Source organism: Lissotriton vulgaris, chromosome 1_1 (genome assembly GCF_964263255.1).
Source record: "Lissotriton vulgaris chromosome 1_1, aLisVul1.2, whole genome shotgun sequence".
In the NCBI taxonomy this organism is placed as follows: Eukaryota; Metazoa; Chordata; class Amphibia; order Caudata; family Salamandridae; genus Lissotriton; species Lissotriton vulgaris.
Window position 1 is genome coordinate 232,750,781 of NC_141685.1, and position 18,062 is coordinate 232,768,842.

General features: G+C 39.8%; 19 non-coding genes across 19 annotated transcripts; all 19 read right to left on the reverse strand.

The window, feature by feature from the left end:
- Positions 1-137: 137 nt before the first annotated feature.
- Positions 138-210, reverse strand: TRNAK-CUU (transfer RNA lysine (anticodon CUU)). Its single transcript has one exon. It is a non-coding gene; the product is annotated as a tRNA-Lys (tRNA).
- A 977-nt stretch (positions 211-1,187) lies between these two features.
- Positions 1,188-1,260, reverse strand: TRNAK-CUU (transfer RNA lysine (anticodon CUU)). The gene has a single exon. It is a non-coding gene; the product is annotated as a tRNA-Lys (tRNA).
- A 574-nt stretch (positions 1,261-1,834) lies between these two features.
- TRNAA-AGC (transfer RNA alanine (anticodon AGC)) lies at positions 1,835-1,907 on the reverse strand. Its single transcript has one exon. It is a non-coding gene; the product is annotated as a tRNA-Ala (tRNA).
- Positions 1,908-2,237: 330 nt separating this feature from the next.
- TRNAK-CUU (transfer RNA lysine (anticodon CUU)) lies at positions 2,238-2,310 on the reverse strand. The gene has a single exon. It is a non-coding gene; the product is annotated as a tRNA-Lys (tRNA).
- A 2,258-nt stretch (positions 2,311-4,568) lies between these two features.
- Positions 4,569-4,641, reverse strand: TRNAK-CUU (transfer RNA lysine (anticodon CUU)). The gene has a single exon. It is a non-coding gene; the product is annotated as a tRNA-Lys (tRNA).
- Positions 4,642-5,618: 977 nt separating this feature from the next.
- TRNAK-CUU (transfer RNA lysine (anticodon CUU)) lies at positions 5,619-5,691 on the reverse strand. The gene has a single exon. It is a non-coding gene; the product is annotated as a tRNA-Lys (tRNA).
- Positions 5,692-6,265: 574 nt separating this feature from the next.
- TRNAA-AGC (transfer RNA alanine (anticodon AGC)) lies at positions 6,266-6,338 on the reverse strand. The gene has a single exon. It is a non-coding gene; the product is annotated as a tRNA-Ala (tRNA).
- Positions 6,339-6,668: 330 nt separating this feature from the next.
- Positions 6,669-6,741, reverse strand: TRNAK-CUU (transfer RNA lysine (anticodon CUU)). The gene has a single exon. It is a non-coding gene; the product is annotated as a tRNA-Lys (tRNA).
- A 574-nt stretch (positions 6,742-7,315) lies between these two features.
- On the reverse strand, positions 7,316-7,388 carry TRNAA-AGC (transfer RNA alanine (anticodon AGC)). Its single transcript has one exon. It is a non-coding gene; the product is annotated as a tRNA-Ala (tRNA).
- Positions 7,389-8,375: 987 nt separating this feature from the next.
- Positions 8,376-8,448, reverse strand: TRNAA-AGC (transfer RNA alanine (anticodon AGC)). The gene has a single exon. It is a non-coding gene; the product is annotated as a tRNA-Ala (tRNA).
- Positions 8,449-8,778: 330 nt separating this feature from the next.
- On the reverse strand, positions 8,779-8,851 carry TRNAK-CUU (transfer RNA lysine (anticodon CUU)). Its single transcript has one exon. It is a non-coding gene; the product is annotated as a tRNA-Lys (tRNA).
- Positions 8,852-10,902: 2,051 nt separating this feature from the next.
- On the reverse strand, positions 10,903-10,975 carry TRNAK-CUU (transfer RNA lysine (anticodon CUU)). Its single transcript has one exon. It is a non-coding gene; the product is annotated as a tRNA-Lys (tRNA).
- Positions 10,976-12,818: 1,843 nt separating this feature from the next.
- On the reverse strand, positions 12,819-12,891 carry TRNAA-AGC (transfer RNA alanine (anticodon AGC)). Its single transcript has one exon. It is a non-coding gene; the product is annotated as a tRNA-Ala (tRNA).
- A 1,392-nt stretch (positions 12,892-14,283) lies between these two features.
- TRNAK-CUU (transfer RNA lysine (anticodon CUU)) lies at positions 14,284-14,356 on the reverse strand. Its single transcript has one exon. It is a non-coding gene; the product is annotated as a tRNA-Lys (tRNA).
- A 1,195-nt stretch (positions 14,357-15,551) lies between these two features.
- Positions 15,552-15,624, reverse strand: TRNAK-CUU (transfer RNA lysine (anticodon CUU)). Its single transcript has one exon. It is a non-coding gene; the product is annotated as a tRNA-Lys (tRNA).
- Positions 15,625-16,198: 574 nt separating this feature from the next.
- On the reverse strand, positions 16,199-16,271 carry TRNAA-AGC (transfer RNA alanine (anticodon AGC)). The gene has a single exon. It is a non-coding gene; the product is annotated as a tRNA-Ala (tRNA).
- Positions 16,272-16,601: 330 nt separating this feature from the next.
- TRNAK-CUU (transfer RNA lysine (anticodon CUU)) lies at positions 16,602-16,674 on the reverse strand. Its single transcript has one exon. It is a non-coding gene; the product is annotated as a tRNA-Lys (tRNA).
- A 574-nt stretch (positions 16,675-17,248) lies between these two features.
- Positions 17,249-17,321, reverse strand: TRNAA-AGC (transfer RNA alanine (anticodon AGC)). Its single transcript has one exon. It is a non-coding gene; the product is annotated as a tRNA-Ala (tRNA).
- A 330-nt stretch (positions 17,322-17,651) lies between these two features.
- TRNAK-CUU (transfer RNA lysine (anticodon CUU)) lies at positions 17,652-17,724 on the reverse strand. Its single transcript has one exon. It is a non-coding gene; the product is annotated as a tRNA-Lys (tRNA).
- Positions 17,725-18,062: the final 338 nt, after the last annotated feature.

An 18,062-nucleotide genomic window follows, 5' to 3' on the forward strand; every position in this document is an offset into this window, starting at 1 on the left:
CTCATACCCTACCTAATCTTGAAGTTAAATTTCCCACCAATGAGAAACCAAGGGAGATACCATTTTTGATAGTTATTGCATGTCTAATGCAAGAATAATCACCAGATTATGAGAGTCCAGCAAAAATTACTCATTTTCGCCCAACGTGGGGCTCGAACCCACGACCCTGAGATTAAGAGTCTCATGCTCTACCGACTGAGCTAGCCGGGCTCCCACTTCAAGATGGTATGCAGACTAATCATTTTTTAAGAAGGAAATCCATTCCTGGACAATTTTTGGGAGTTATTGCATGTCTAATGCAATATTAATCTCCATATTATGAGAGTCAATGCAATATTCAGGCAAAAATTACTCATTTTCGTCCAACGTGGGGCTCGAACCCACGACCCTCAGATTAAGAGTCTCATGCTCTACCGACTGAGCTAGCCGGGTTCCCTCCTTAAAACAGTATGCAGACCAATCCCTTTTTGTGAAGAAAATCAAATCCTGGATATTCCTCTACTCTTGTTTTGCAAGGAAAGCCAGATGTATACATCCTTCAGAGGACAGAGTGTCAAAAAAAATAAGAGAAAATGAAAATGGAAGTTGTGAGAACTTCATTTTGAGATTGCATAAGAATTCAAATTCCTCTCACATGCTAAAGAATACCTGAACCCATTCGATTAAACCACTTTAGTTGTTATAATGAGACCATATTTGAAAGCCATCTGTGATTTTTCTGTTCTTACTCTGCAATGACCTTGGCAATGACAAGTTAAAAATAAAATGTATGCACATTTTATAATGGAGAATGCGGGCATCAATCCCGCTACCTCTCGCATGCTAAGCGAGCGCTATACCATTAGAGCTAATTCCCCTGTGTTTTTAATGTGCATAACATGAAAAAAGTAACCTCACTGCCTTCCACACTTTATTTGAAGTCCAATTGCCCATAACAGTGTTCAGTTCACTCCTAACTTATGCCTTACCTCCACTTATGGGATGTTTTACAGTTCAGGTTGGCCTGTTTACTACTCGAATATGAGTGATATTGTGGTGTGTTCATCTAGACTCATACCCTACCTAATCTTGAAGTTAAATTTCCCACCAATGAGAAACCAAGGGAGATACCATTTTTGATAGTTATTGCATGTCTAATGCAGGAATAATCACCAGATTATGAGAGTCCAGCAAAAATTACTCATTTTCGCCCAACGTGGGGCTCGAACCCACGACCCTGAGATTAAGAGTCTCATGCTCTACCGACTGAGCTAGCCGGGCTCCCACTTCAAGATGGTATGCAGACTAATCATTTTTTAAGAAGGAAATCCATTCCTGGACAATTTTTGGGAGTTATTGCATGTCTAATGCAATATTAATCTCCATATTATGAGAGTCAATGCAATATTCAGGCAAAAATTACTCATTTTCGCCCAACGTGGGGCTCGAACCCACAACCCTGAGATTAAGAGTCTCATGCTCTACCGACTGAGCTAGCCGGGTTCCCTCCTTAAAACAGTATGCAGACCAATCCCTTTTTGTGAAGAAAATCAAATCCTGGATATTCCTCTACTCTTGTTTTGCAAGGAAAGCCAGATGTATACATCCTTCAGAGGACAGAGTGTCAAAAAAAATAAGAGAAAATGAAAATGGAAGTTGTGAGAACTTCATTTTGAGATTGCATAAGAATTCAAATTCCTCTCACATGCTAAAGAATACCTGAACCCTTTTGATTAAACCACTTTAGTTGTTATAATGAGACCATATTTGAAAGCCATCTGTGATTTTTCTGTTCTTACTCTGCAATGACCTTGGCAATGACAAGTTAAAAATAAAATGTATACACATTTTATAATGGAGAATGCGGGCATCGATCCCGCTACCTCTCGCATGCTAAGCGAGCGCTCTACCATTTGAGCTAATTCCCCTGTGTGTTTAATCTGCATAACATGAAAAAAGTAACCTAACTGCCTTCCACACTTTATTTGAAGTCCAATTGCCCATAACAGTGTTAAGTTCACTCCTAACTTATGCCTTACCTCCACTTATGGGATGTTTTACAGTTCAGGTTGGCCTGTTTACTACTCGAATATGAGTGATATTGCGGTGTGTTCATCTAGTCTCATACCCTAGCTAATCTTGAAGTTAAATTTCCCACCAATGAGAAACCAAGGGAGATACCATTTCTGATAGTTATTGCATGTCTAATGCAAGAATAATCACCAGATTATGAGAGTCCAGCAAAAATTACTCATTTTCGCCCAACGTGGGGCTCGAACCCACGACCCTGAGATTAAGAGTCTCATGCTCTACCGACTGAGCTAGCCGGGCTCCCACTTCAAGATGGTATGCAGACTAATCATTTTTTATGAAGGAAATCCATTCCTGGACAATTTTTGGGAGTTATTGCATGTCTAATGCAAGATTAATCTCCATATTATGAGAGTCAATGCAATATTCAGGCAAAAATTACTCGTTTTCGCCCAACGTGGGGCTCGAACCCACGACCCTGAGATTAAGAGTCTCATGCTCTACCGACTGAGCTAGCCGGGTTCCCTCCTTAAGACAGTATGCAGACCAATCCCTTTTTGTGAAGAAAATCAAATCCTGGATATTCCTCTACTCTTGTTTTGCAAGGAAAGCCAGATTTATACATCCTTCAGAGGACAGAGTGTCAAAACAAATAAGAGAAAATGAAAATGGAAGTTGTGAGAACTTCATTTTGAGATTGCATAAGAATTCAAATTCCTCTCACATGCTAAAGAATACCTGAACCCTTTTGATTGAACCACTTTAGTTGTTATAATGAGACCATATTTGAAAGCCATCTGTGATTTTTCTGTTCTTACTCTGCAATGACCTTGGCAATGACAAGTTAAAAATAAAATGTATGCAAATTTTATAATGGAGAATGCGGGCATCGATCCCGCTACCTCTCACATGCTAAGTGAGCGCTCTACCATTTGAGCTAATTCCCCTGTGTTTCTAATCTGCATAACATGAAAAAAGTAACCTCACTGCCTTCCACACTTTATTTGAAGTCCAATTGCCCATAACAGTGTTCAGTTCACTCCTAACTTATGCCCTACCTCCACTTATGGGATGTTTTACAGTTCAGGTTGGCCTGTTTACTACTCGAATATGAGTGATATTGCGGTGTGTTCATCTAGACTCATACCCTAGCTAATCTTGAAGTTAAATTTCCCACCAATGAGAAACCAAGGGAGATACCATTTCTGATAGTTATTGCATGTCTAATGCAAGAATATTCACCAGATTATGAGAGTCAATGCAATAATCCAGCAAAAAATACTAATTTTCGCCCAATGTGGGGCTCGAACCCACGACCCTGAGATTAAGAGTCTCATGCTCTACCGACTGAGCTAGCCGGGCTCCCACTTCAAGATCGCATGCAGACTAATTTTTTATGAAGGAAATCCATTCCTGGACAATTTTTGGGAGTTATTGCAGGTCTAATGCAAGATTAATCTCCATATTATGAGAGTCAATGCAATATTCAGGCAAAAATTACTCGTTTTCGCCCAACGTGGGGCTCGAACCCACGACCCTGAGATTAAGAGTCTCATGCTCTACAGACTGAGCTAGCCGGGCTCCCACTTCAAGATGGTATGCAGACTAATCATTTTTTATGAAGGAAATCCATTCCTGGACAATTTTTGGGAGTTATTGCATGTCTAATGCAAGATTAATCTCCATATTATGAGAGTCAATGCAATATTCAGGCAAAAATTACTCGTTTTCGCCCAACGTGGGGCTTGAACCCACGACCCTGAGATTAAGAGTCTCATGCTCTACCGACTGAGCTAGCCGGGTTCCCTCCTTAAGACAGTATGCAGACCAATCCCTTTTTGTGAAGAAAATCAAATCCTGGATATTCCTCTACTCTTGTTTTGCAAGGAAAGCCAGATTTATACATCCTTCGGAGGACAGAGTGTCAAAAAAAATAAGAGAAAATGAAAATGGAAGTTGTGAGAACTTCATTTTGAGATTGCATAAGAATTCAAATTCCTCTCACATGCTAAAGAATACCTGATCCCTTTTGATTAAACCACTTTAGTTGTTATAATGAGACCATATTTGAAAGCCATCTGTGATTTTTCTGTTCTTACTCTTCAATGACCTTGGCAATGACAAGTTAAAAATAAAATGTATGCAAATTTTATAATGGAGAATGCGGGCATCAATCCCGCTACTTCTCGCATGCTAAGCGAGCGCTATACCATTAGAGCTAATTCCCCTGTGTTTTTAATGTGCATAACATGAAAAAAGTAACCTCACTGCCTTCCACACTTTATTTGAAGTCCAATTGCCCATAACAGTGTTCAGTTCACTCCTAACTTATGCCTTACCTCCACTTATGGGATGTTTTACAGTTCAGGTTGGCCTGTTTACTACTCGAATATGAGTGATATTGTGGTGTGTTCATCTAGACTCATACCCTACCTAATCTTGAAGTTAAATTTCCCACCAATGAGAAACCAAGGGAGATACCATTTTTGATAGTTATTGCATGTCTAATGCAAGAATAATCACCAGATTATGAGAGTCCAGCAAAAATTACTCATTTTCGCCCAACGTGGGGCTCGAACCCACGACCCTGAGATTAAGAGTCTCATGCTCTACCGACTGAGCTAGCCGGGCTCCCACTTCAAGATGGTATGCAGACTAATCATTTTTTAAGAAGGAAATCCATTCCTGGACAATTTTTGGGAGTTATTGCATGTCTAATGCAATATTAATCTCCATATTATGAGAGTCAATGCAATATTCAGGCAAAAATTACTCATTTTCGTCCAACGTGGGGCTCGAACCCACGACCCTCAGATTAAGAGTCTCATGCTCTACCGACTGAGCTAGCCGGGTTCCCTCCTTAAAACAGTATGCAGACCAATCCCTTTTTGTGAAGAAAATCAAATCCTGGATATTCCTCTACTCTTGTTTTGCAAGGAAAGCCAGATGTATACATCCTTCAGAGGACAGAGTGTCAAAAAAAATAAGAGAAAATGAAAATGGAAGTTGTGAGAACTTCATTTTGAGATTGCATAAGAATTCAAATTCCTCTCACATGCTAAAGAATACCTGAACCCATTCGATTAAACCACTTTAGTTGTTATAATGAGACCATATTTGAAAGCCATCTGTGATTTTTCTGTTCTTACTCTGCAATGACCTTGGCAATGACAAGTTAAAAATAAAATGTATGCACATTTTATAATGGAGAATGCGGGCATCAATCCCGCTACCTCTCGCATGCTAAGCGAGCGCTATACCATTAGAGCTAATTCCCCTGTGTTTTTAATGTGCATAACATGAAAAAAGTAACCTCACTGCCTTCCACACTTTATTTGAAGTCCAATTGCCCATAACAGTGTTCAGTTCACTCCTAACTTATGCCTTACCTCCACTTATGGGATGTTTTACAGTTCAGGTTGGCCTGTTTACTACTCGAATATGAGTGATATTGTGGTGTGTTCATCTAGACTCATACCCTACCTAATCTTGAAGTTAAATTTCCCACCAATGAGAAACCAAGGGAGATACCATTTTTGATAGTTATTGCATGTCTAATGCAGGAATAATCACCAGATTATGAGAGTCCAGCAAAAATTACTCATTTTCGCCCAACGTGGGGCTCGAACCCACGACCCTGAGATTAAGAGTCTCATGCTCTACCGACTGAGCTAGCCGGGCTCCCACTTCAAGATGGTATGCAGACTAATCATTTTTTAAGAAGGAAATCCATTCCTGGACAATTTTTGGGAGTTATTGCATGTCTAATGCAATATTAATCTCCATATTATGAGAGTCAATGCAATATTCAGGCAAAAATTACTCATTTTCGCCCAACGTGGGGCTCGAACCCACAACCCTGAGATTAAGAGTCTCATGCTCTACCGACTGAGCTAGCCGGGTTCCCTCCTTAAAACAGTATGCAGACCAATCCCTTTTTGTGAAGAAAATCAAATCCTGGATATTCCTCTACTCTTGTTTTGCAAGGAAAGCCAGATGTATACATCCTTCAGAGGACAGAGTGTCAAAAAAAATAAGAGAAAATGAAAATGGAAGTTGTGAGAACTTCATTTTGAGATTGCATAAGAATTCAAATTCCTCTCACATGCTAAAGAATACCTGAACCCTTTTGATTAAACCACTTTAGTTGTTATAATGAGACCATATTTGAAAGCCATCTGTGATTTTTCTGTTCTTACTCTGCAATGACCTTGGCAATGACAAGTTAAAAATAAAATGTATGCACATTTTATAATGGAGAATGCGGGCATCGATCCCGCTACCTCTCGCATGCTAAGCGAGCGCTCTACCATTTGAGCTAATTCCCCTGTGTGTTTAATCTGCATAACATGAAAAAAGTAACCTAACTGCCTTCCACACTTTATTTGAAGTCCAATTGCCCATAACAGTGTTAAGTTCACTCCTAACGTATGCCTTACCTCCACTTATGGGATGTTTTACAGTTCAGGTTGGCCTGTTTACTACTCGAATATGAGTGATATTGCGGTGTGTTCATCTAGTCTCATACCCTAGCTAATCTTGAAGTTAAATTTCCCACCAATGAGAAACCAAGGGAGATACCATTTCTGATAGTTATTGCATGTCTAATGCAAGAATAATCACCAGATTATGAGAGTCCAGCAAAAATTACTCATTTTCGCCCAACGTGGGGCTCGAACCCACGACCCTGAGATTAAGAGTCTCATGCTCTACCGACTGAGCTAGCCGGGCTCCCACTTCAAGATGGTATGCAGACTAATCATTTTTTATGAAGGAAATCCATTCCTGGACAATTTTTGGGAGTTATTGCATGTCTAATGCAAGATTAATCTCCATATTATGAGAGTCAATGCAATATTCAGGCAAAAATTACTTGTTTTAGCCCAACGTGGGGCTCGAACCCACGACTCTGAGATTAAGAGTCTCATGCTCTACCAACTGAGCTAGTCGGGTTACCTCCTTAAGACAGTATGCAGACCAATCCCTTTTTGTGAAGAAAATCAAATCCTGGATATTCCTCTACTCTTGTTTTGCAAGGAAAGCCAGATTTATACATCCTTCAGAGGACAGAGTGTCAAAAAAAATAAGAGAAAATGAAAATGGAAGTTGTGAGAACTTCATTTTGAGATTGCATAAGAATTCAAATTCCTCTCACATGCTAAAGAATACCTGAACCCTTTTGATTGAACCACTTTAGTTGTTATAATGAGACCATATTTGAAAGCCATCTGTGATTTTTCTGTTCTTACTCTGCAATGACCTTGGCAATGACAAGTTAAAAATAAAATGTATGCAAATTTTATAATGGAGAATGCGGGCATCGATCCCGCTACCTCTCGCATGCTAAGCGAGCGCTCTACCATTTGAGCTAATTCCCCTGTGTGTTTAATCTGCATAACATGAAAAAATAACCTTACTGCCTTCCACACTTTATTTGAAGTCCAATTGCCCATAACAGTGTTAAGTTCACTCCTAACTTATGCCTTACCTCCACTTATGGGATGTTTTACAGTTCAGGTTGGCCTGTTTACTACTCGAATATGAGTGATATTGCGGTGTGTTCATCTAGACTCATACCCTAGCTAATCTTGAAGTTAAATTTCCCACCAATGAGAAACCAAGGGAGATACCATTTCTGATAGTTATTGCATGTCTAATGCAAGAATATTCACCAGATTATGAGAGTCAATGCAATAATCCAGCAAAAAATACTCATTTTCGCCCAACGTGGGGCTCGAACCCACGACCCTGAGATTAAGAGTCTCATGCTCTACCGACGGAGCTAGCCGGGCTCCCACTTCAAGATCGTATGCAGACTAATCATTTTGTATGAAGGAAATCCATTCCTGGACAATTTTTGGGAGTTATTGCATGTCTAATGCAAGATTAATCTCCATATTATGAGAGTCAATGCAATATTCAGGCAAAAATTACTCGTTTTCGCCCAACGTGGGGCTCGATCCCACGACCCTGAGATTAAGAGTCTCATGCTCTACCGACTGAGCTAGCCGGGTTCCCTCCTTAAGACAGTATGCAGACCAATCCCTTTTTGTGAAGAAAATCAAATCCTGGATATTCCTCTACTCTTGTTTTGCAAGGAAAGCCAGATTTATACATCCTTCAGAGGACAGAGTGTCAAAAAAAATAAGAGAAAATGAAAATGGAAGTTGTGAGAACTTCATTTTGAGATTGCATAAGAATTCAAATTCCTCTCACATGCTAAAGAATACCTGAACCCTTTTGATTACACCACTTTAGTTGTTATAATGAGACCATATTTGAAAGCCATCTGTGATTTTTCTGTTCTACTCTGCAATGACCTTGGCAATGACAAGTTAAAAATAAAATGTATGCACATTTTATAATGGAGAATGCGGGCATCGATCCCGCTACCTCTCGCATGCTAAGCGAGCGCTCTACCATTTGAGCTAATTCCCCTGTGTGTTTAATCTGCATAACATGAAAAAAGTAACCTAACTGCCTTCCACACTTTATTTGAAGTCCAATTGCCCATAACAGTGTTAAGTTCACTCCTAACTTATGCCTTACCTCCACTTATGGGATGTTTTACAGTTCAGGTTGGCCTGTTTACTACTCGAATATGAGTGATATTGCGGTGTGTTCATCTAGTCTCATACCCTAGCTAATCTTGAAGTTAAATTTCCCACCAATGAGAAACCAAGGGAGATGCCATTTCTGATAGTTATTGCATGTCTAATGCAAGAATAATCACCAGATTATGAGAGTCCAGCAAAAATTACTCATTTTCGCCCAACGTGGGGCTCGAACCCACGACCCTGAGATTAAGAGTCTCATGCTCTACCGACTGAGCTAGCCGGGCTCCCACTTCAAGATGGTATGCAGACTAATCATTTTTTATGAAGGAAATCCATTCCTGGACAATTTTTGGGAGTTATTGCATGTCTAATGCAAGATTAATCTCCATATTATGAGAGTCAATGCAATATTCAGGCAAAAATTACTTGTTTTCGCCCAACGTGGGGCTCGAACCCACGACCCTGAGATTAAGAGTCTCATGCTCTACCAACTGAGCTAGTCGGGTTCCCTCCTTAAGACAGTATGCAGACCAATCCCTTTTGGTGAAGAAAATCAAATCCTGGATATTCCTCTACTCTTGTTTTGCAAGGAAAGCCAGATTTATACATCCTTCAGAGGACAGAGTGTCAAAAAAAATAAGAGAAAATGAAAATGGAAGTTGTGAGAACTTCATTTTGAGATTGCATAAGAATTCAAATTCCTCTCACATGCTAAAGAATACCTGAACCCTTTTGATTGAACCACTTTAGTTGTTATAATGAGACCATATTTGAAAGCCATCTGTGATTTTTCTGTTCTTACTCTGCAATGACCTTGGCAATGACAAGTTAAAAATAAAATGTATGCAAATTTTATAATGGAGAATGCGGGCATCGATCCCGCTACCTCTCGCATGCTAAGCAAGCGCTCTACCATTTGAGCTAATTCCCCTGTGTGTTTAATCTGCATAACATGAAAAAAATAACCTTACTGCCTTCCACACTTTATTTGAAGTCCAATTGCCCATAACAGTGTTAAATTCACTCCTAACTTATGCCTTACCTCCACTTATGGGATGTTTTACAGTTCAGGTTGGCCTGTTTACTACTCGAATATGAGTGATATTGCGGTGTGTTCATCTAGACTCATACCCTAGCTAATCTTGAAGTTAAATTTCCCACCAATGAGAAACCAAGGGAGATACCATTTCTGATAGTTATTGCATGTCTAATGCAAGAATATTCACCAGATTATGAGAGTCAATGCAATAATCCAGCAAAAAATACTCATTTTCGCCCAACATGGGGCTCGAACCCACGACCCTGAGATTAAGAGTCTCATGCTCTACTGACTGAGCTAGCCGGGCTCCCACTTCAAGATCGTATGCAGACTAATCATTTTTTATGAAGGAAATCCATTCCTGGACAATTTTTGGGAGTTATTGCATGTCTAATGCAAGATTAATCTCCATATTATGAGAGTCAATGCAATATTCAGGCAAAAATTACTCATTTTCGCCCAACGTGGGGCTCGAACCCACGACCCTGAGATTAAGAGTCTCATGCTCTACCGACTGAGCTAGCCGGGTTCCCTCCTTAAGACAGTATGCAGACCAATCCCTTTTTGTGAAGAAAATCAAATCCTGGATATTCCTCTACTCTTGTTTTGCAAGGAAAGCCAGATTTATACATCCTTCAGAGGACAGATTGTCAAAAAAAATAAGAGAAAATGAAAATGGAAGTTGTGAGAACTTCATTTTGAGATTGCATAAGAATTCAAATTCCTCTCACATGCTAAAGAATACCTGAACCCTTTTGATTAAACCACTTTAGTTGTTATAATGAGACCATATTTGAAAGCCATCTGTGATTTTTCTGTTCTTACTCTGCAATGACCTTGGCAATGACAAGTTAAAAATAAAATGTATGCAAATTTTATAATGGAGAATGCGGGCATCAATCCCGCTACCTCTCGCATGCAAAGCGAGCGCTCTACCATTTGAGCTAATTCCCCTGTGTGTTTAATCTGCATAATATGAAAAAAGTAACCTTACTGCCTTCCACACTTTATTTGAAGTCCAATTGCCCATAACAGTGTTAAGTTCACTCCTAACTTATGCCTTACCTCCACTTATGGGATGTTTTACAGTTCAGGTTGGCCTGTTTACTACTCGAATATGAGTGATATTGCGGTGTGTTCATCTAGACTCATACCCTAGCTAATCTTGAAGTTAAATTTCCCACCAATGAGAAACCAAGGGAGATACCATTTCTGATAGTTATTGCATGTCTAATGCAAGAATATTCACCAGATTATGAGAGTCAATGCAATAATCCAGCAAAAAATACTCATTTTCGCCCAACGTGGGGCTCGAACCCACGACCCTGAGATTAAGAGTCTCATGCTCTACCGACTGAGCTAGCCGGGCTCCCACTTCAAGATCGTATGCAGACTAATTTTTTATGAAGGAAATCCATTCCTGGACAATTTTTGGGAGTTATTGCAGGTCTAATGCAAGATTAATCTCCATATTATGAGAGTCAATGCAATATTCAGGCAAAAATTACTCGTTTTCACCCAACGTGGGGCTCGAACCCACGACCCTGAGATTAAGAGTCTCATGCTCTACCGACTGAGCTAGCCGGGCTCCCACTTCAAGATGGTATGCAGACTAATCATTTTTTAAGAAGGAAATCCATTCCTGGACAATTTTTGGGAGTTATTGCATGTCTAATGCAATATTAATCTCCATATTATGAGAGTCAATGCAATATTCAGGCAAAAATTACTCATTTTCGCCCAACGTGGGGCTCGAACCCACAACCCTGAGATTAAGAGTCTCATGCTCTACCGACTGAGCTAGCCGGGTTCCCTCCTTAAAACAGTATGCAGACCAATCCCTGTTTGTGAAGAAAATCAAATCCTGGATATTCCTCTACTCTTGTTTTGCAAGGAAAGCCAGATGTATACATCCTTCAGAGGACAGAGTGTCAAAAAAAATAAGAGAAAATGAAAATGGAAGTTGTGAGAACTTCATTTTGAGATTGCATAAGAATTCAAATTCCTCTCACATGCTAAAGAATACCTGAACCCTTTTGATTAAACCACTTTAGTTGTTATAATGAGACCATATTTGAAAGCCATCTGTGATTTTTCTGTTCTTACTCTGCAATGACCTTGGCAATGACAAGTTAAAAATAAAATGTATGCACATTTTATAATGGAGAATGCGGGCATCAATCCCGCTACCTCTCGCATGCTAAGCGAGCGCTATACCATTAGAGCTAATTCCCCTGTGTTTTTAATGTGCATAACATGAAAAAAGTAACCTCACTGCCTTCCACACTTTATTTGAAGTCCAATTGCCCATAACAGTGTTCAGTTCACTCCTAACTTATGCCTTACCTCCACTTATGGGATGTTTTACAGTTCAGGTTGGCCTGTTTACTACTCGAATATGAGTGATATTGTGGTGTGTTCATCTAGACTCATACCCTACCTAATCTTGAAGTTAAATTTCCCACCAATGAGAAACCAAGGGAGATACCATTTTTGATAGTTATTGCATGTCTAATGCAAGAATAATCACCAGATTATGAGAGTCCAGCAAAAATTACTCATTTTCCCCCAACGTGGGGCTCGAACCCACGACCCTGAGATTAAGAGTCTCATGCTCTACCGACTGAGCTAGCCGGGCTCCCACTTCAAGATGGTATGCAGACTAATCATTTTTTAGGAAGGAAATCCATTCCTGGACAATTTTTGGGAGTTATTGCATGTCTAATGCAATATTAATCTCCATATTATGAGAGTCAATGCAATATTCAGGCAAAAATTACTCATTTTCGCCCAACGTGGGGCTCGAACCCACGACCCTGACATTAAGAGTCTCATGCTCTACCGACTGAGCTAGCCGGGTTCCCTCCTTAAAACAGTATGCAGACCAATCCCTTTTTGTGAAGAAAATCAAATCCTGGATATTCCTCTACTCTTGTTTTGCAAGGAAAGCCAGATGTATACATCCTTCAGAGGACAGAGTGTCAAAAAAAATAAGAGAAAATGAAAATGGAAGTTGTGAGAACTTCATTTTGAGATTGCATAAGAATTCAAATTCCTCTCACATGCTAAAGAATACCTGAACCCTTTTGATTAAACCACTTTAGTTGTTATAATGAGACCATATTTGAAAGCCATCTGTGATTTTTCTGTTCTTACTCTGCAATGACCTTGGCAATGACAAGTTAAAAATAAAATGTATGCACATTTTATAATGGAGAATGCGGGCATCGATCCCGCTACCTCTCGCATGCTAAGCGAGCGCTCTACCATTTGAGCTAATTCCCCTGTGTGTTTAATCTGCATAACATGAAAAAAGTAACCTAACTGCCTTCCACACTTTATTTGAAGTCCAATTGCCCATAACAGTGTTAAGTTCACTCCTAACTTATGCCTTACCTCCACTTATGGGATGTTTTACAGTTCAGGTTGGCCTGTTTACTACTCGAATATGAGTGATATTGCGGTGTGTTCATCTAGTCTCATACCCTAGCTAATCTTGAAGTTAAATTTCCCACCAATGAGAAACCAAGGGAGATACCATTTTTGATAGTTATTGCATGTCTAATGCAAGAATAATCACCAGATTATGAGAGTCCAGCAAAAATTACTCATTTTCGCCCAACGTGGGGCTCGAACCCACGACCCTGAGATTAAGAGTCTCATGCTCTACCGACTGAGCTAGTCGGGCTCCCACTTCAAGATGGTATGCAGACTAATCATTTTTTATGAAGGAAATCCATTCCTGGACAATTTTTGGGAGTTATTGCATGTCTAATGCAAGATTAATCTCCATATTATGAGAGTCAATGCAATATTCAGGCAAAAATTACTTGTTTTCGCCCAACGTGGGGCTCGAACCCACGACCCTGAGATTAAGAGTCTCATGCTCTACCAACTGAGCTAGTCGGGTTCCCTCCTTAAGACAGTATGCAGACCAATCCCTTTTTGTGAAGAAAATCAAATCCTGGATATTCCTCTACTCTTGTTTTGCAAGGAAAGCCAGATTTATACATCCTTCAGAGGACAGAGTGTCAAAAAAAATAAGAGAAAATGAAAATGGAAGTTGTGAGAACTTCATTTTGAGATTGCATAAGAATTCAAATTCCTCTCACATGCTAAAGAATACCTGAACCCTTTTGATTGAACCACTTTAGTTGTTATAATGAGACCATATTTGAAAGCCATCTGTGATTTTTCTGTTCTTACTCTGCAATGACCTTGGCAATGACAAGTTAAAAATAAAATGTATGCAAATTTTATAATGGAGAATGCGGGCATCAATCCCGCTACCTCTCGCATGCTAAGCGAGCGCTCTACCATTTGAGCTAATTCCCCTGTGTGTTTAATCTGCATAATATGAAAAAAGTAACCTTACTGCCTTCCACACTTTATTTGAAGTCCAATTGCCCATAACAGTGTTAAGTTCACTCCTAACTTATGCCTTACCTCCACTTATGGGATGTTTTACAGTTCAGGTTGGCCTGTTTACTACTCGAATATGAGTGATATTGCGGTGTGTTCATCTAGACTCATACCCTAGCTAATCTTGAAGTTAAATTTCCCACCAATGAGAAACCAAGGGAGATACCATTTCTGATAGTTATTGCATGTCTAATGCAAGAATATTCACCAGATTATGAGAGTCAATGCAATAATCCAGCAAAAAATACTCATTTTCGCCCAACGTGGGGCTCGAACCCACGACCCTGAGATTAAGAGTCTCATGCTCTACCGACTGAGCTAGCCGGGCTCCCACTTCAAGATCGTATGCAGACTAATTTTTTATGAAGGAAATCCATTCCTGGACAATTTTTGGGAGTTATTGCAGGTCTAATGCAAGATTAATCTCCATATTATGAGAGTCAATGCAATATTCAGGCAAAAATTACTCGTTTTCACCCAACGTGGGGCTCAAACCCACGACCCTGGGATTAAGAGTCTCATGCTCTACCGACTGAGCTAGCCGGGCTCCCACTTCAAGATGGTATGCAGACTAATCATTTTTTAAGAAGGAAATCCATTCCTGGACAATTTTTGGGAGTTATTGCATGTCTAATGCAATATTAATCTCCATATTATGAGAGTCAATGCAATATTCAGGCAAAAATTACTCATTTTGCCCAACGTGGGGCTCGAACCCACAACCCTGAAATTAAGAGTCTCATGCTCTACCGACTGAGCTAGCCGGGTTCCCTCCTTAAAACAGTATGCAGACCAATCCCTGTTTGTGAAGAAAATCAAATCCTGGATATTCCTCTACTCTTGTTTTGCAAGGAAAGCCAGATGTATACATCCTTCAGAGGACAGAGTGTCAAAAAAAATAAGAGAAAATGAAAATGGAAGTTGTGAGAACTTCATTTTGAGATTGCATAAGAATTCAAATTCCTCTCACATGCTAAAGAATACCTGAACCCTTTTGATTAAACCACTTTAGTTGTTATAATGAGACCATATTTGAAAGCCATCTGTGATTTTTCTGTTCTTACTCTGCAATGACCTTGGCAATGACAAGTTAAAAATAAAATGTATGCACATTTTATAATGGAGAATGCGGGCATCAATCCCGCTACCTCTCGCATGCTAAGCGAGCGCTATACCATTAGAGCTAATTCCCCTGTGTTTTTAATGTGCATAACATGAAAAAAGTAACCTCACTGCCTTCCACACTTTATTTGAAGTCCAATTGCCCATAACAGTGTTCAGTTCACTCCTAACTTATGCCTTACCTCCACTTATGGGATGTTTTACAGTTCAGGTTGGCCTGTTTACTACTCGAATATGAGTGATATTGTGGTGTGTTCATCTAGACTCATACCCTACCTAATCTTGAAGTTAAATTTCCCACCAATGAGAAACCAAGGGAGATACCATTTTTGATAGTTATTGCATGTCTAATGCAAGAATAATCACCAGATTATGAGAGTCCAGCAAAAATTACTCATTTTCGCCCAACGTGGGGCTCGAACCCACGACCCTGAGATTAAGAGTCTCATGCTCTACCGACTGAGCTAGCCGGGCTCCCACTTCAAGGTGGTATGCAGACTAATCATTTTTTAAGAAGGAAATCCATTCCTGGACAATTTTTGGGAGTTATTGCATGTCTAATGCAATATTAATCTCCATATTATGAGAGTCAATGCAATATTCAGGCAAAAATTACTCATTTTCGCCCAACGTGGGGCTCGAACCCACGACCCTGAGATTAAGAGTCTCATGCTCTACCGACTGAGCTAGCCGGGTTCCCTCCTTAAAACAGTATGCAGACCAATCCCTTTTTGTGAAGAAAATCAAATCCTGGATATTCCTCTACTCTTGTTTTGCAATGAAAGCCAGATGTATACATCCTTCCGAGGACAGAGTGTCAAAAAAAATAAGAGAAAATGAAAATGGAAGTTGTGAGAACTTCATTTTGAGATTGCATAAGAATTCAAATTCCTCTCACATGCTAAAGAATACCTGAACCCTTTTGATTAAACCACTTTAGTTGTTATAATGAGACCATATTTGAAAGCCATCTGTGATTTTTCTGTTCTTACTCTGCAATGACCTTGGCAATGACAAGTTAAAAATAAAATGTATGCACATTTTATAATGGAGAATGCGGGCATCGATCCCGCTACCTCTCGCATGCTAAGCGAGCGCTCTACCATTTGAGCTAATTCCCCTGTGTGTTTAATCTGCATAACATGAAAAAAGTAACCTAACTGCCTTCCACACTTTATTTGAAGTCCAATTGCCCATAACAGTGTTCAGTTCACTCCTAACTTATGCCTTACCTCCACTTATGGGATGTTTTACAGTTCAGGTTTGCCTGTTTACTACTCGAATATGAGTGATATTGTGGTGTGTTCATCTAGACTCATACCCTACCTAATCTTGAAGTTAAATTTCCCACCAATGAGAAACCAAGGGAGATACCATTTTTGATAGTTATTGCATGTCTAATGCAAGAATAATCACCAGATTATGAGAGTCCAGCAAAAATTACTCATTTTCGCCCAACGTGGGGCTCGAACCCACGACCCTGAGATTAAGAGTCTCATGCTCTACCGACTGAGCTAGCCGGGCTCCCACTTCAAGGTGGTATGCAGACTAATCATTTTTTAAGAAGGAAATCCATTCCTGGACAATTTTTGGGAGTTATTGCATGTCTAATGCAATATTAATCTCCATATTATGAGAGTCAATGCAATATTCAGGCAAAAATTACTCATTTTCGCCCAACGTGGGGCTCGAACCCACGACCCTGAGATTAAGAGTCTCATGCTCTACCGACTGAGCTAGCCGGGTTCCCTCCTTAAAACAGTATGCAGACCAATCCCTTTTTGTGAAGAAAATCAAATCCTGGATATTCCTCTACTCTTGTTTTGCAAGGAAAGCCAGATGTATACATCCTTCCGAGGACAGAGTGTCAAAAAAAATAAGAGAAAATGAAAATGGAAGTTGTGAGAACTTCATTTTGAGATTGCATAAGAATTCAAATTCCTCTCACATGCTAAAGAATACCTGAACCCTTTTGATTAAACCACTTTAGTTGTTATAATGAGACCATATTTGAAAGCCATCTGTGATTTTTCTGTTCTTACTCTGCAATGACCTTGGCAATGACAAGTTAAAAATAAAATGTATGTACATTTTATAATGGAGAATGCGGGCATCGATCCCGCTACCTCTCGCATGCTAAGCGAGCGCTCTACCATTTGAGCTAATTCCCCTGTGTGTTTAATCTGCATAACATGAAAAAAGTAACCTAACTGCCTTCCACACTTTGTTTGAAGTCCAATTTCCCATAACAGTGTTAAGTTCACTCCTAACTTATGCCTTACCTCGACTTATGGGATGTTTTACAGTTCAGGTTGGCCTGTTTACTACTCGAATATGAGTGATATTGCGATGTGTTCATCTAGTCTCATACCCTAGCTAATCTTGAAGTTAAATTTCCCACCAATGAGAAACCAAGGGAGATACCATTTCTGATAGTTATTGCATGTCTAATGCAAGAATAATCACCAGATTATGAGAGTCCAGCAAAAATTACTCATTTTCGCCCAACGTGGGGCTCGAACCCACGACCCTGAGATTAAGAGTCTCATGCTCTACCGACTGAGCTAGCCGGGCTCCCACTTCAAGATGGTATGCAGACTAATCATTTTTTATGAAGGAAATCCATTCCTGGACAATTTTTGGGAGTTATTGCATGTCTAATGCAAGATTAATCTCCATATTATGAGAGTCAATGCAATATTCAGGCAAAAATTACTTATTTTCGCCCAACGTGGGGCTCGAACCCACGACCCTGAGATTAAGAGTCTCATGCTCTACCAACTGAGCTAGTCGGGTTCCCTCCTTAAGACAGTATGCAGACCAATCCCTTTTTGTGAAGAAAATCAAATCCTGGATATTCCTCTACTCTTGTTTTGCAAGGAAAGCCAGATTTATACATCCTTCAGAGGACA